Source organism: Nilaparvata lugens, chromosome 5 (genome assembly GCF_014356525.2).
Source record: "Nilaparvata lugens isolate BPH chromosome 5, ASM1435652v1, whole genome shotgun sequence".
NCBI classification, from domain to species: Eukaryota; Metazoa; Arthropoda; class Insecta; order Hemiptera; family Delphacidae; genus Nilaparvata; species Nilaparvata lugens.
The window spans coordinates 70,232,480-70,250,365 of record NC_052508.1 but is presented as its reverse complement, the minus strand read 5'-3'; the positions used below and the strand labels follow the sequence as shown (position 1 = coordinate 70,250,365).

The 17,886-nt window shown below is 32.3% G+C and overlaps 1 protein-coding gene across 2 annotated transcripts in view; it reads right to left on the bottom strand.

Moving 5' to 3' along the window:
* Positions 1–17,886, bottom strand: part of LOC111051305 — a 125,933-nt gene that overhangs the window by 38,432 nt on the left and 69,615 nt on the right. Inside the window, exon 1 of one of the 2 annotated variants that reach the window (XM_039429196.1) lies at positions 13,660–13,964. The exons of the other annotated variant lie outside the window; for it this stretch is intronic. The gene's annotated coding sequence lies outside the window, so the exon portion shown is untranslated. Of the gene's footprint in view, positions 1–13,659; positions 13,965–17,886 lie in introns of those variants that run through there. 2 annotated transcript variants of the gene reach the window in all.

Genomic DNA, 17,886 nt, shown 5'->3' with positions numbered 1-17,886 from the left:
GGTTCTTGTGGAACCAATTATTCACGATTAAAATTTAACCGGCTTTTGTGCAACCGGGACTCGCCATTGGGTACTGGAGACCAATCACAAACGAGGACACGGAGGCCACGCTTATTTTCCTCTGATTGGTCGTCATTCTCATTGGTCTACAATTCGAGAGCTATGAGACCATGCGTCCTACCAGAATGAACTATGTATCCAGTTTCTTCAATAAACAGCAGATTTTCAACCAATTCCATTCAAAATCTACAACAGAATACTTAGAAGTTGAAATTTGTACGGAACGCAAATTATTTTCAAAGTGACCAGACATTGGAAAATGTAAACCATCTTTTATACTGTATTTGAGAGAAATTTATTCGAAACTCAAAATTAGTTACAAATAAGATTGTTATTCATCTGCATGGGGATATTTGTGGAATAAAGAAAATACTAATGGAGTAATTTTAATTTGACAAATTAAGGTTTTAATTAGCATAGAAGCACACACAGATCTAACTTTAGATCTGTTTAGAAGCTCAGATCTGTTCACTAAGTCTATGTTATAGACTTAAAAAATGTTTAGTTTCAAGTTAGATATTGTTTTATCTAATCTTTTTAGAATTAAAACATGTAGACTCACAAAATTGTCTATGCTAGACTTTGGTCAAAAATAAAGGCAGTCATTCTATTCTAGAAGTTTTTTAGAGAAATCCTAACATCAACTGGGCATGAGAGAAAATAGATCCTTCTACTCTATTCCAGAGTATGACTCTACGAATAATTTATTCGAAAAGAAGATACTAATAAGGTAATTAATCAGCTATTATTGCAACATAATAAGAGACTCAATGAATGAAATGAAAATTATGCACTTGAAATTATTTTCAGAGAGATGTTAACATCTCTCATTATTTACAACCAGGAAGATGGCGGACCTGCGAAAGATGTCATTGTCACAGTATGTTAATAAATTAATTTGTTGAAAAAATCTGACTGATAGTCGTTCTTTTAATAGTGAAAAAGTGATTTAATAATAAGCAGTTCGTGATGGAAAACAATATTGAAGATGTTAACAGTTTCACCTCTAAACTTTACATTGAACTTTCAAATTACCTCTAAACATTTACATTGAAGATGTTGACAATTTCACTTCTAAACTTTACATTGATGAAACTTTATGTGGGCGATTCTATTTTATCTGTAGGCAATAAGGAAGTAGTGGGTTCATAAGAATTGTTTGATCGTAACAAATTATTAGGCTTGGAAGTGTGATTCAGTGCTGGCAATGACTCATAATATGAATATTTTACAATCGTTAGCCCCCGTAAATATCACTCAACTTGGATGAATAACAATTCTGATTCAATGGAGACCATAATGCTGGTACCATACTTGTCATTGTAGGGAGTATGTAGGTGTATAAAGCATTGTTCCAATCACGTAGGCCTTGTTCAAGATGACAATCATTTGCGAGTTTGTCTCACTTCAGAAATTTGCGGTCGCTTTGACAATATAATTGCAAAAGTACTTGAGAAAAGTGTGTCAAGAAGTATTGAAATTGGATTCAATTTTCATAACGTATAGTCTTTTTAACCTTTACACCTTTTCAATGATCAGAGAAAATTGTAGGATTGAAGAAGTGATCCAATGGTGGAAAATTTATTTATTTATTTCTTTTCTGTTATGTAACCCATGTCAGAGGTAGTAATTAAACATAAGAAAAATTCAATATGGAAAAAAGTCCGTTACATACTTGGATTTTTTTCTTGAACTAACGTGTAGCATCCCACTATAGAGTTAGACCAATGTACCCAGAATACTAGGTAAACTAATGTATTCTAGGTACGTTGAGTTCTTTGTGTTTAATAATTAGGCATGGGTTAATTTCATCTGGTTTGTTTTACTTTATTGGTTGTTTATTTGATCGTTTCAGTACACGAAGTTTATTTTTAATAAGGGGTATAATCAATTATTGACCTTCATTAATTTTTTTTTTAATTTTAAGAAATATATCTTGTTAGACTATGTGTTTCGGGATGCATTAAATCAATATTTTGATTATATAAGATTTCATATCCAAAATACCTCTAAAAAACTTCGTGGTTTCAGCATTAGGAAAACATTTCTTTATCGTTTGTACTATAAATTTATTCAACATTTCAAAATGCTCGATAATGCTCCTCCCACAAATTTGTTAGAATGATATTGCAGCTTTATATTATTTAGAAGATGATTGGATTCATCATTTACCATTTACTTACTACTGTTAGCCTACTTGTAAATACGAGCTATTGTTATTCTTGATATTGTGTTATGTATCTTATTATGTACACTGTATTTTCTACTTTCCTTGTCCTATTACCATAGGTAAGGAAAGTATTGATTTCCGAAAAAATTAAGGTACCCCAATTTCTAAATTTCTATACGTTTCAAGTTCCCCTGAGTCAAAAAAGTAATTTTGGGTATTGGTCTTTATGTGTGTGTGTGTGTGTGTGTGTGTGTGTGTGTGTGTGTGTGTGTGTGTGTGTGTGTGTGTGTGTGTGTGTGTGTGTGTGTGTGTGTGTGTGTGTGTGTGTGTGTGTGTGTGTGTGTGTGTGTGTGTGTGTGTGTGTGTATGAGTGTATGTGCGTCTGTGTACACGATATCTCATCTCCCAAGTTCAGCTTGGGTTCTCCCATGTTCTCTTGTTGTTGTCCAAATGGGAAAGATTGAGAATGAAAATCTCTACAATTGATGTTCAGTAACATTTTCAACTAAAATTGAAAATAAGCTCGAAATTCGAGAAAATGTGATTATTTCAATTATTGCAAACTGTTGACAACTGTTGATTCTATTAAATCATTCACTATGAAGAGATAGCAGACCTCGTGTGTTTCCAGCGTTATTGTCCTGTCACCAGCTGGCTCAGATCTTTGAATAGTAGTAGACTTGAGATGCGCGGGAACACTAGCGTCAGGTGATCAATTTTCATAACGGCATGGAAAGTTGTGTGAGTGCGCCACACCAGATTTTTTCCTTTTGACGAGCCTTACATTGTAAAAAATGTCAGGCAGAATAAATAATTTGAATTTGAACCTTTTTCCATTTTGAACATAGATAGCAATACCATATTTTATTGGATTCTATTTTATTTTTAACAAGACGAGATTTATACATCTCAAGTACTATTCTAGTTTGTCAAATTTCTTATTGCGGTGAACTTGAAGTAATATGAAGATTATTTACGAAGGTTATTGAAGTAAGATTTAAAAACAGTCAAAAATGTCTAGCTGACAATGCAATTACAATACTAGACTACTCTATAAAGGAACTCATTACTGAACATGTCTTTTCTGCAGAGTGGTTCTATATATTCGCCACGAACAAGTTTCAATGAACATCAAGCTTCTACCAAGTATTTGAGTTTTTGAGTATTTCAGAACACAGAAAGCTAAACTGTAATTTGTCAAGCTTTTAGTGGAATGAATTAGCAAGTATTAAACAGTTTTTATAATAAGTATTTGTCGATTAGATTGAACACTTCACATTCATACAAGCAGGTTTAGTTCGGAGAAGTTGAATATCTGGTTATTCTCGCTTACTGAACGATGAACAATGATATATTTCAAGTATTTGAGAATCCTTGAAAATTTGAATTTAGACTTGAGAATAATTTAAGTCATCCTGATCTAGTTTGGTTTGTCATCATTTTTTGATGCTCGTTAAAACTTGACCTTCAAGTATGCATACATGCAGTATCTAAGTTAGATAAAGGAAAAAACAAGATTTTCAATACTTGAGGCTTTGATCCACACGACGTTTAATGGAATTATGCAAATCGATCATATAGCAGGCTACAGCCTAGGGTAGGCCTATACTAGGCTAGACTATGAGAAAAGACATGACTGTTTAGGAAAGTGATTAAGTCACTATAAATAAATGTGATTGATACATCGAAATACTAGTAGCTCTGTGAACAGTAGACCTCGCGCAGTTATGAAACATAGCCTCCTCTAATACTGTCCAACTGATCATAGGCTAATAGGCTAAAGCCTAGGCTATACTAGACTAGTCGAATAAGAAGAGAAGCAAAGGCTATTTTCATCAGGGAAGATGGCCTATCCTCAAACAGTCTCAAGTAAACAAATCAGAAAAAGGTTATGATAAGAATTTGCATTTGGAGTATTGAACTCTATGGTTCAAAAACCTGGACAATTGGTGAGGTAGAAGAAATAGCACTGAATGCCTTTGAAATATGGTGTTGGAGACGGAAGATTAAGTTGAAATGGACTGATAGAATAACTAATGAGGAAGTATTCCAAAGGGTTGAGGAAAATCGATCTCTTTTGCGTATTTTAAAGGACAGACGGCATTTTTGGCTTGGCCTTGTATTTAGACACAACGAATTCACGTTAAGAATACTGAAAGGTATATGATAATTGGACAAAGGGCTCGTAGAAGACCCTGGCTACAATATCTGAAGCAAGTTAGCAAAGATCTAGGGATCCAGAGCTACATCCAACTGAAAAGTATAGCTCTGGACGGTAAACTATGGAAAGCTGCCTACCAAGCTAAAGAAGATACTAGACTAGACTGTTCAAGAAAGTGATTAACTCCACTTGAATAAAAGTGATGAACACATTAAATATAAAACAAATACTGATTTGGACACCTAATTATCCATAATTAAATTATCCTAGTGTGATAATTGAGCTCCTTGAGTAAGCGACCTTGATTTCAATCATAACGAAAATTCAAGCATGTCATACTGTTTCAAGAATCAAGAATCAAGAGTAATCTGTATTTTCTCATCAAGAAGTTCTCATATGTATTGGAGAAATTCTTGGATTATTGTTTGTGATTTGTAATACTTGAATGGTCGAGCTAGGTTACTTTTCCACACATATTTTTAGAAAACCTATATTTATTCAATACGAACTTGAAGTTTCTATGGTTATTTCTATGATGAGAAATCCTCGAATTAGTGTTTGTAATTTGTAAGACTTGATTGTTCGAACTATTCTTTTTACTTTTTCACTCATATTTGTGGAAAACCTATATTTATTCAATACGAACTTGAAGTTCCTATGGTTGATTTCTATGATGAGAAATCCTCGAATTGGTGTTTGTAATTTGTAAGACTTGATTGTTCGAACTATGTTACTTTTTCACACATATTTGTGAAAAACCTATTTATTCAATACAAACTTAATGTTGAAATTTCTATGGTTGATTTCTATGATGAGAAATCCTCGAATTAGTGTTTGTAATTTGTAAGACTTGATTGTTCGAGTATGTGGCAAAGAAGATAGATAAGATAATTTTGAATAAAATTTAGAATTTAGAAATAGGCCGGCACATCTAGAAAATACCTGAGTCTATACCTAATTCATGTAGATGAACGGGCTAGAGTCAAGAAAACTTCAATTAATCTTGCCATGCCTGATTTAATAGGTTTATACTATAGAATAACACTACAATTTGAAATAATAGAAAAATACAAACAGCTTCAATAAACATTGGCAGCTAAAATCGAACAACAGAAACAACAATATCATGTTACTTTGTTGACATTCTTCATCTGATTCGGGGGCGCATTACTATCCCCGTTTAGATAGCAATACGTCACAAAACCAAACAAGATCAGTCATAAAATAACCAATCAATTTCAACATGAAATTACTCAAGAAAGAAAAAACCCGTTGAACCCAAATTTCGTCGATAGTAACCCATATAACCCATTTCATAATAATTTTGAATCCCCACTTTTTATTGACATTCTCGAATGAACCTTTGTTTCACTACACTGCACTTTCGTTGGTTTGTACGTTGCTTTATCGTCGGGGTTACAGTACCTTGTTTTTGGCGGTGAGCTATTACCGGTTGAATTTGGCTTGACGGCGACGTCCTCTTACGTCCCTAGACCTGTCGTCTGAACGGGTGTCTTGAAGCGGTTTTACATAAAGTTGCGGAACCAAAGGGGTGGTAGTACAAGAATGTGGTTTGGGAACACACATGAACCGCTGTAAATAAATGTATTACAGCATTAATTTCTAACTCTTCCTACAATTCATCAAAAGCTAAAACAGGAGTTTATTCTGTTATTTAATTTAGATTTTATCTTGACGTTCTGATTTCATTCTCAAAATTTAACAGATTTAAAACAAATTTACTTGCCAGAGTGTCATTGAAATACAATGTAACCTTTATGAAAACATCCGTAATAAATTAATATAATGCGTTTAGAAAATGAATACTTCATTAATTATGATGTTAACTTATATGATATTTTTCGTTTGGATTGCGAAATCAAATACAATTTTTCATATAGTAGCTCGGCTAGTATTGTTGGAAGCTTGTGCGCTAGCCAACATTTTTTTATTTATTATTTATGAACTTTAGGACGCAATCCAAGTGTAAATAACGGGCATTCGCCCAAAACTGCTCAGAACCTTAATTAAAAATGAACATTCCAGAGTTTATGATTTGATTTACCTACAAATACAAGTCCAAAAACTAGTATCAACTGAAATTATGAATTTATCACCTAATAAAACAAGACACTTTATAACACAATAAAAGAAAAAAATATTAAAATTTGAACATTCATTAATATTAATTTCCTGGAGAAGAAAAACTTTCTTCTTCATCTATTAAGATTTCTATCATAAAAAATTTACTAAATCATTCAAAAGCCTTAATGACATAAGAAAACAGAGTCTGAAAAATATAAATTAAAAAATGTCATAAACTCAATATGAACATAATCTTAAAAGTTTCATTCCAATTTAAAGGCTATCTTCCTGACTTTCAGCAATACTCTACGATAATATATCTCCAGAAACAATAACTCAAATGTAACGTAACTGAAAACTTTCTATACTTCTGTAGAAAAAAAATTTATAATTATCTTCCATCACTAATAAAATCAAAAGGATTATTCTCACTCAATATTATTAACTTTAAAAATAACAGGCTTAATTATTCCATACTCTTATGGAAGTTTCAATCAATTTATAACACTTAAATTATTCCCTAAATTATATTTTAACCTTATTTTACGTACCTTAGCGGTTATTTGAAGAAACAATTATTCGTACATGATGAAGAAACACAATTAAACTTTTCAGGACATGGCACTACTAGAAAATTTAAACTTTAATAAAAATAAAACTAGCTCCTACATTAACTAATTATAAAACTTTTAAACCTGCCCAAAAAGGGCGAAAAATAGTGACTACATCTTTACTCTCGTAGTGCTCCTAGCAAAGTGTCCTCCGAAACGTAATCTGGTCTTTCGACTGGGGAATCCCCACTACTGTATTTAGAAACAGGTCTCCTATTGGGCGAATGGAATCAATTTGACCAATCGTCGCGTGGCTTCTACAGCCTTTGGACCAAATAGTAACTGCAAAATCGGTAGTTTGTTATAATTTCAATGCTTGCTGTTTTCCAACTTATCGCATTTTATGTCGCGACAAGAAGGCTAAGTTTTAGAGATAATTCCATAATCTACATTCCTCGACGACTCGGAGCCACAATTTTTAAATATCTATCATGGGAAACTCGAAGTCATGGCCGTTCATAATAGAGAGAGAAAATAATTTATTTCGCTAACTCACTTACAATAATGGCTCTAGTCTATTGCGTATTAAATTTACTATTATACTTGGGAAAGGGCCTGAATTAAAGAGAGTGCCCGGCACACTCCCCTTCCTTCCGGTGTGAAACACGCAAAAAGAAATCTAATCAGGATATGTTACCATAGAGGCATTCTGTATGATTTGGAGAGTCGAATTTCTGGATTGATAGTAGGATCCAATTTGAAGCGGGCCCTCTTCAAAAGAAATCTCTTTAATCATTCCGAAATTCAGCAAAATGTATAACTAATTGAGATTTGTGGCAAGAGTCTTTAAAACTGTGGCAAGAGTCAGGACAAAACAATATGGACGTGTCCACCTTTTAAGTAGGTACTAAAGACGGACCGAGTATGATAATCTTGAATACTTCAATCACTTTATTGAGTCCCTGGTTATTTTCTTGGCAAACTCTAACAAGGGAAAACGTTTAAAAGACATCATAGTTTTAATTGGTCCTATGTTACTCTGCTGTTGTAAAATATGGAGTACGTTGATTATAATAGTAAAGGATCAAACTTTTTCACTCTGCTGAATGTATTGAAATAAAAACACTTTTCATTATAATGTTCCAGTAGGAAACCTTTACCACAGAACGCTAGTCAAAACAAAACTATGATCAAGTGCCAGGCTTTAATCGACAATAATAATTCTGTATTTCGCTTCTCACTAGAGTACGTGACATTTTCTCTAAACACTGGAAGCATACTTTTCATCGCATGATTTAATAATATGGAAATTCAACTCGATCAACTAGCTTGGGATGGCTAATGCTTGACTTCTGATTATAAACATTATTGAATTTACCAACACACTAACACATTAATAGACTACTATTACACTATTACTGATTCTCAAGTTCACTGACATTTTCAACCTTACTGGAGCCTCACATAATTATTTCTCAACAATAAACTTCATATCCAATACTAGTTTCAATTACTCTACTAGATCTCAAAATATCTGAACTTATGCACATGGAAAACTTGATTCCAATTTTACTATTCATCATTAAAAAATTTATCATTTCATTAAAGATTTTCCTTTTTTTTATTTATTAATTCTTTTTGACTACTTATCTCTAAAGGGTCCTACTATTGTTAATTACCTCAATTTAATTTTCCCAACAAAAATTCTATTTCCTTTTTGACACGAATTTTCCTACATATTTCTACCTTATATCCCCATTTAAATTTTTAATCAACCTTTCAACTCTCAACTACAGAATAATTTAAACTCATGCTTAACTCAAGAGATTTTCCCTTTTTATTTCAAATTCAACTAGAAGAATTTCACTGTTAATTTTATTTTAATTTAATTCGTTCAGTACTGTTCCAATATTTATTTCTACTTTCACTGATAACCATTTTAACATTACCTAGGTACTCGAAAAGTTTCTCTGTTATTTTATTTGTATACCTTAACTAATCACTTTAAATATTCATTGTCTAAAACCTTCAATTTTCGTTACCATACCAAATTTCTAAGCAACTTTAAACTCAATAATACCCCTTTTTTTACTAATTATTACTTGTGTTTTTGCGGCTGACTTTCCTACCAAACATTAACGAACCTTTTGACTGGGCTTCCCTAAACTGCATTACGCTGATTGTTTTCCTTACAATCACTAAGAAGACTCACTAAATATTCTAGATTTCGGTTTACGTTATTCTACTGACGAGCCCCATAACTCTCGAATGAACCAGACCGTTTACTAGATACAAAAAAAATCTTAGCTCACACCATCTTCGGTGCCTTTCGCTAAAATTATACAATTCCACCGTACAAATTTGCAAGGTTAGTCACAGCTAGATTCCTTGATTTGTTACATGGACAACTTTCGGGCAGTGCTCCGTTCTCTCTGGACACGGACCTACCCTCGCGCCGATTACCTAAATTCAACAACAACACACATAGGCAGGACATCCCCGTGTCCTCCTCTAAATCTTGAGTCTCAACTAAACACAAAAAAAAATCCCCACAGTCTACAGGAAACGTCATCAACACAACGGATCTTTACACTATCACTACGCACTATGCCTACCGCAAAAATCACACCTAAAAAAAAATATTTCCAATAATAAAACTGATTCACCTTTTCGAGAATAAACATTACTGATAAAGGGACTTAACAACCTCAACTCAATCAACTTATTTTTATACAAATTCCCAAGGATTTGATTATCGTTTCAACTTTAATCTACAATATCTAATTATTTAGTTTAAACATCTCAAGGCCAAAACTACTCATCAACTTTTCAAAACTACATATCAACAATAACTAATAAAACAGTTTTCTATTTATTCTCTGATTACCTTCGATCTACCTAAACTTATCAAAACAAAATTTCCTATTTTCCTCAAACATTCTCCCATAATAATTTCCGAATTTTCCTAATTTACTTGGGTTGACCTTTAAAATCTCAATATTCACATTCACTACTACTATAATGATATTCAACTACCAGACGTGAGACCAGAATACGTACGTTGACATTACAATAATTTCTATCATCATTCACGGAATTACAGAATACAAAAATTTATTCAGCCCTTAGAATCAGTTGTTTCTCACATATCCTAGTTTCTTCTACTCATTTTTATTCTACCGTTAAACCTTTAATTTGTCAATCAATTTCAATATAAAGTTTTAGAATACTTTCAACTTGAGCTTCAATGATACTTAACTTTATCTTTAAGCACTTCAAAAGATTTTCATTTTAATGAATTTACTGAACTGAATAACTTCCCTATTTCATCTACAATTATTTAAACTTCAGAAAAATTGGAGTAGCAACTATAAATTATTCATTCAACTCCAAACCTAAAATATTGACAGTTAAAACGTTCACAGAATGAATTATTAAGTATAGACTCAGAAAAATTGATCTAGTATGATTAGAGTAAGTTATGAAAAATTTAATTTTTTAGAAAATTTGAATTCCAGAGATTTAAATATCTCTAGACAGCAGAGTCGGCGCAGTTGTGTGGCAAAGAAGATAGATAAGATAATTTTGAATAAAATTTAGAATTTAGAAATAGGCCGGCACATCTAGAAAATACCTGAGTCTATACCTAATTCATGCAGATGAACGGGCTAGAGTCAAGAAAACTTCAATTAATCTTGCCATGCCTGATTTAATAGGTTTATACTATAGAATAACACTACAATTTGAAATAATAGAAAAATACAAACAGCTTCAATAAACATTGGCAGCTAAAATCGAACAACAGAAACAACAATATCATGTTACTTTGTTGACATTCTTCATCTGATTCGGGGGCGCATTACTATCCCCGTTTAGATAGCAATACGTCACAAAACCAAACAAGATCAGTCATAAAATAACCAATCAATTTCAACATGAAATTACTCAAGAAAGAAAAAACCCGTTGAACCCAATTTCGTCGATAGTAACCCATATAACCCATTTCATAATAATTTTGAATCCCCACTTTTTATTGACATTCTCGAATGAACCTTTGTTTCACTACACTGCACTTTCGTTGGTTTGTACGTTGCTTTATCGTCGGGGTTACAGTACCTTGTTTTTGGCGGTGAGCTATTACCGGTTGAATTTGGCTTGACGGCGACGTCCTCTTACGTCCCTAGACCTGTCGTCTGAACGGGTGTCTTGAAGCGGTTTTACATAAAGTTGCGGAACCAAGGGGTGGTAGTACAAGAATGTGGTTTGGAACACACATGAACCGCTGTAAATAAATGTATTACAGCATTAATTTCTAACTCTTCCTACAATTCATCAAAAGCTAAAACAGGAGTTTATTCTGTTATTTAATTTAGATTTTATCTTGACGTTCTGATTTCATTCTCAAAATTTAACAGATTTAAAACAAATTTACTTGCCAGAGTGTCATTGAAATACAATGTAACCTTTATGAAAACATCCGTAATAAATTAATATAATGCGTTTAGAAAATGAATACTTCATTAATTATGATGTTAACTTATATGATATTTTTCGTTTGGATTGCGAAATCAAATACAATTTTTCATATAGTAGCTCGGCTAGTATTGTTGGAAGCTTGTGCGCTAGCCAACATTTATTTTATTTATTATTTATGAACTTTAGGACGCAATCCAAGTGTAAATAACGGGCATTCGCCCAAAACTGCTCAGAACCTTAATTAAAAATGAACATTCCAGAGTTTATGATTTGATTTACCTACAAATACAAGTCCAAAAACTAGTATCAACTGAAATTATGAATTATCACCTAATAAAACAAGACACTTTATAACACAATAAAAGAAAAAAATATTAAAATTTGAACATTCATTAATATTAATTTCCTGGAGAAGAAAAACTTTCTTCTTCATCTATTAAGATTTCTATCATAAAAAATTTACTAAATCATTCAAAAGCCTTAATGACATAAGAAAACAGAGTCTGAAAAATATAAATTAAAAAATGTCATAAACTCAATATGAACATAATCTTAAAAGTTTCATTCCAATTTAAAGGCTATCTTCCTGACTTTCAGCAATACTCTACGATAATATATCTCCAGAAACAATAACTCAAATGTAACGTAACTGAAAACTTTCTATACTTCTGTAGAAAAAAAATTTATAATTATCTTCCATCACTAATAAAATCAAAAGGATTATTCTCACTCAATATTATTAACTTTAAAAATAACAGGCTTAATTAATTCCATACTCTTATGGAAGTTTCAATCAATTTATAACACTTAAATTATTCCCTAAATTATATTTTAACCTTATTTTACGTACCTTAGCGGTTATTTGAAGAAACAATTATTCGTACATGATGAAGAAACACAATTAAACTTTTCAGGACATGGCACTACTAGAAAATTTAAACTTTAATAAAAATAAAACTAGCTCCTACATTAACTAATTATAAAACTTTTAAACCTGCCCAAAAAGGGCGAAAAATAGTGACTACATCTTTACTCTCGTAGTGCTCCTAGCAAAGTGTCCTCCGAAACGTAATCTGGTCTTTCGACTGGGGAATCCCCACTACTGTATTTAGAAACAGGTCTCCTATTGGGCGAATGGAATCAATTTGACCAATCGTCGCGTGGCTTCTACAGCCTTTGGACCAAATAGTAACTGCAAAATCGGTAGTTTGTTATAATTTCAATGCTTGCTGTTTTCCAACTTATCGCATTTTATGTCGCGACAAGAAGGCTAAGTTTTAGAGATAATTCCATAATCTACATTCCTCGACGACTCGGAGCCACAATTTTTAAATATCTATCATGGGAAACTCGAAGTCATGGCCGTTCATAATAGAGAGAGAAAATAATTTATTTCGCTAACTCACTTACAATAATGGCTCTAGTCTATTGCGTATTAAATTTACTATTATAACTTGGGAAAAGGCCTGAATTAAAGAGAGTGCCCGGCACACTCCCCTTCCTTCCGGTGTGAAACACGCAAAATTTCAATGTATTTATGTAGATATAATCCCAAAAAAAATCTAAATTTGGGAGAGGAATAGCACAAGGTTACCTTATATTTTCTCTCTCTATCATTAATGTAATTATTGTATGAATCAATAAAGAATGAAGAAAAAAAATTGAATCGCCATCAGAATAATCTTTAATTATTGTAAGCATAAAAAGACAGTTTTACAGTCTGTATGCAAAACAAGATTTGACACGTTCTTCTTCAATCTTCATCACACACACATTCTCTCTTACTCTCTCTTTCTCTCTCTCTCTCTCACAAACACACACTCACTCTCTCTAAGCACACAAATACTGTAGTCTTGACTTATTAGTAAACTGAAAAGCTCTTCGCAATCTATTATTAAGTTGAGAGTTTTCATTGTTTCTCTCTATTGCAGACAATTGAACAATAAGAAAAACTATTGGCAGAGAAATAAGAATGATCAAACGATCAAAACTCAATAATATTACCCTTATTTTCAAAAAAAAAGAACGTTCTTCATTTCATTTGCCTTGCAAAAGATTTGGAGTATCATACCTTGCAATAGATATTGAATCACCTACATGAGTAAATATTCATTGAATTATTGAAATAAAATCTAATCAACAGGTTGACAACTCACGTTCTATCGGCATTGATAAGGTTGAAAATATTCACGATCGAACACAGACACAACACAAACACTCGAAAACATACAGCTTATTAGTTATCACTCGAACACAGTTCAGCGTTATCACAGATGAATCATAATTATTGTTATTATTGTTCTCCTGACAGAAAAATTGAAACACGTCCGTGCACTGGCATCAACGCATCGCAACTAGCGCGGCGTGTGACGTGTCTTGTTTCGCAGTTTCAACTGCAGATAGCGCCAGCGTCTGATAACAAGTTGGGCGCTCTTGTCAGCTGATTTCAAGGTCAAATTCTCACACGTGAATAGTATTGATAGTCACTCCATTCTCTCACACCGCTGCAACTTACTCTACTACTACTTCTATCTTCGTTGAAAGTTCTTCTTCTTCTTCTTCTTCTTCTTCTTCTTCTTCTTCTTTTTTTTTCTTTATGTGTGTTGCATTCAATTTTTCCATTCCGAACTATTCTATTGAAATGTTTGATAATAAGGGGAATATTATTGAGTTTTGATCATTTTTATTTCTCTGCCAATATTCCTTTTCGTTGTTCAATTGTCTGTAATAGAGAGAAACAATGCTTCTTTTTCTTGTAGTTCTTCTTCTAATTGGAATTTACTCCTCTCTGTTCCTTCTCTATTCTTCTCTATGATTCTTATTCAAACCAATTCCACAACTTCATTTTTCATTCTCCCTCTTCCTGTGGATCATCATGAGCTGTTATCATATCCTCATTCTTCATCTCCTTCTTCTCCTTCTCCTTCATCCTTTTCAAATTCTCTTCCTCCTCCTCCTTCCTCATCTTTTTCATTTCCTTCTCCCATTTTTGGTAGAGAGTTAGTGGGGAGGATATTTTTAATATTCTTCCCAAAGAATGGACATTGATATGTCCAAAGCTCCGCCAATTTATGTAGATGCATAACAATATGATTATTATCTATAGTTATTATATTACAAATTGCTTTTTCATATCATATACAGTTCAATAGTTATTTTCTTAGTCTATATTATGCAAATTCATCTATAACTTTGCTGTATTGTAAGCTATTGTATATAAGTGTATAAGCCAGTATATATTGTAATCTACATAAATAAAGTACTCAATCAATCAATCAATCAATCTCTCACACACTCTCTCCCTCTACACCGACTCTATCGGTGGTATCAGCACTATGGCAATGTTATTATCATCATCAATTATTCACGACATGTAAATTCGGCGCGGCCTATCCTGGCCTTGCCTGAGGTCGCCAGTCAATATGAGTATGACCCACTTCACTGACTACAACAATATTGGTTGCGCCATTACTCAACAAAAACATAGTGAAGCGCAAATTGCTGGACTGTGGCACGTGACAATCAACTTAGTTGTGGTATGAGAGAACTATTTCCATGTTATTGAATGAATTTTTCGTGTGACAGTCAACTTAAGATGACTGATAGTATGCAGATAGTCGGTTTAAACCGTTAATTTTATGTGTAAAATTAAAAAATGGCTGGAATTGAACACTCTGAGTTTGAATGTTCAAAAAACTAAATATGTCTCATTCTCAGCAAATGCAGCAAGAAAGCCTAGTATTCATTTGAAAATTAAACTTCACTCTGAGTGCACAGACAAGAATCTCTGCGTTTGTCCAAGTATTGAAAATGTAAGTAACCTAAAATATCTAGGGATAATTATTGACGAATACCTGAAATGGCATTTTCATTTAGCTTATTTATGTAAAAAAACTCAAATATATTTCTTTCAAATTCTATAAAATTAACAAAATACTCAAACTTCAGGATTTAAAAACAGTATATTTTGCTTTGGTGCAATCCATACTAGAATATGGGATAACAATCTGGGGTGGGGCTTTCGGTAGTCATTTAAATAACCTATTCATCACTCAAAAGTGTATTATTAAAACAATATTGAATAAACCTCGATTGCATCCAACTAATCTGCTATTTAAAGAATTTAATGTGATGACTGTAAGGCAATTGTACTTGAAAAAATTAGCAAAATATATTATAAAGTATAAAAACAAATTTTTATTAAATTATATAGTTCAATATGATTTTAGACCAAAAACAACCTATAAATATAAAATTTATAAAACAAAACTAACAGTAGTTAGAAGACAGCTCATTTATATAAGTACAAGATTCATAAATGATTTGCCTTTTGATCTGGAAGCAAAGATTAATTACAAAATACTAAAAAATTGGATAAGAGAAAACTATTTCTTTTCAATTGAAAGCATTATCTAATTTTTTAAAAACATATTTTTAATCGTGGATTATTTTTTTCTCTATTATTGTATAAAACTAGGAAACAACCAATGTAACTAGCTGATTGCAACTCTCACCAGCGGGCAAGGCTTGATTCCTTTTGCTGGTGATGCCGGATTACCATTGAGAAGTATCTAATTATGACTTTGGTATTATTTATGCTTATTTTTATTTTAATTATTTTATACTTTTGATTATAAAATTAAGTATTTTCTTTTATTATGTTTTGAATATGTATTTATTGTATGGCAAATAAATGATTTGATTTGATTTGAAACCACTACCTCCGTAAACAAAGCCGTAGTGAATTCGTGCTGACGTCACACGAATGCACTACGGCCTTGTTTACGGAGGTAGTGTTTAAACCTTAGACCAGTTATAGAATAGACACGGCCCTTGTATATTCATACTGAAAGTCGATGAAGCCAACATCTACTGCCTAATCCACCCATCTTGACGTCACAACAGTGAGGTCACGTATCGTATAGAAATTATAGAAAACTTTTTTGAGTTTGTTGTGTGTTTGTGGAGTTTAACTTACATTGTTGTTAAACAATGCATTGTTGTTAAACATAGCTTGTTTTCCATAGCAGATTGTTATTTATTTATGTGATTATTATTTATGAAAATGGTAATCTTAATCAGCTGTCGTTTTCTGTAGTGTGAAGTTTTTAGCTCAAAAGTTTCTAGTTTCATTCAAAATTTTTAAATAATTAATAAGTTACTGTTCTAGATTTTTTTGATATTTTAGACTAAATATGATTTTGATTCAAAATTTGCTCGTTTATCTGAGTATTGAAGAGCGTAAATTGTATTTTGAAAAGTGAAAGTGACATAACCAACATTTTGATTTGGACAGTATAGTATAAATTGGAAATGGGACAGTTTTGGGCATGAGCCTGTTGTGCCTTTCCTCATGTTAAGTACTTGTACACAATGTGATAAATAAATAAATAAATAAATAAATAAATAATCTCCTGCGCAGCATATAATTGCACTGAAATTTTTAGGAAAAAAGTGGAACATTTTTTCATGTGTAAGTTGAAATTTATATACATGAATATTGTAAGTTGTAACTGTAATATTATCCTTAGTTATGATGTAAGTGAACTCATTGCAGCATGACAATAAATTAGTTTTGTAGGCTACCGTACCTTATTATTTTCAAAACACATTATAACTTTGAAGCCGATATCACATAACACATTATAACTTAACCGATATCGTTTTTGCCCGTAGCTAGAAATAACCTAAACACACCATGAATCTGAAATAGACACAATCTGAAAGTTTTCCATACGATGCGTTAAGATGGGTGGATTTGGCGGTAGATGTTGGTTTCAGAGGCTAGACTTTCCAGCGTGTCTATTCTATAGCTGGTCTAAGGTTTAAACGTACGAAAAATGTCAGCTGTTCGTTTAAACCCCATATGAATATAATTATGATAAATGCAATCATATCTACAAACGTGGTTATGCTTTGAACGGAGATGGTGCATATATGACTCTCAAAGCTCCTTCATGTTGTGTCTTCTAATCGGGCGTTTTTAGTTGTATGTGAGATTAGACCAGTTATAGAACTATAGTTAATTTATAAATTCGTTCAATTAAGGAATGTCCTTCCTATCTATCAATTAAGAATGGTATTCTTGGCACTGATACAGTCAATTATCTGCTATGGTATTGTATCCTGGGGAAGTTGTGGGAGTTCAATTTTGCAACCTCTCATAATTCTTTATAAAAGAATAATAAAAATATGTTCAAAGAGACCCATAAGATATCCAACCGAAGTATTGTATAGAGAATTTGGCGTTTTTAGTGTTGATACCCTATTTGAAATAAATCTTTTGAAGTTTGTGTATTTTAGACGTTCAGAGTTTCCAGTTATGGATGAACATGTATATTCCACTCGTCGAAATCTTGCTAATAAATTAAAAGAACCCTTCA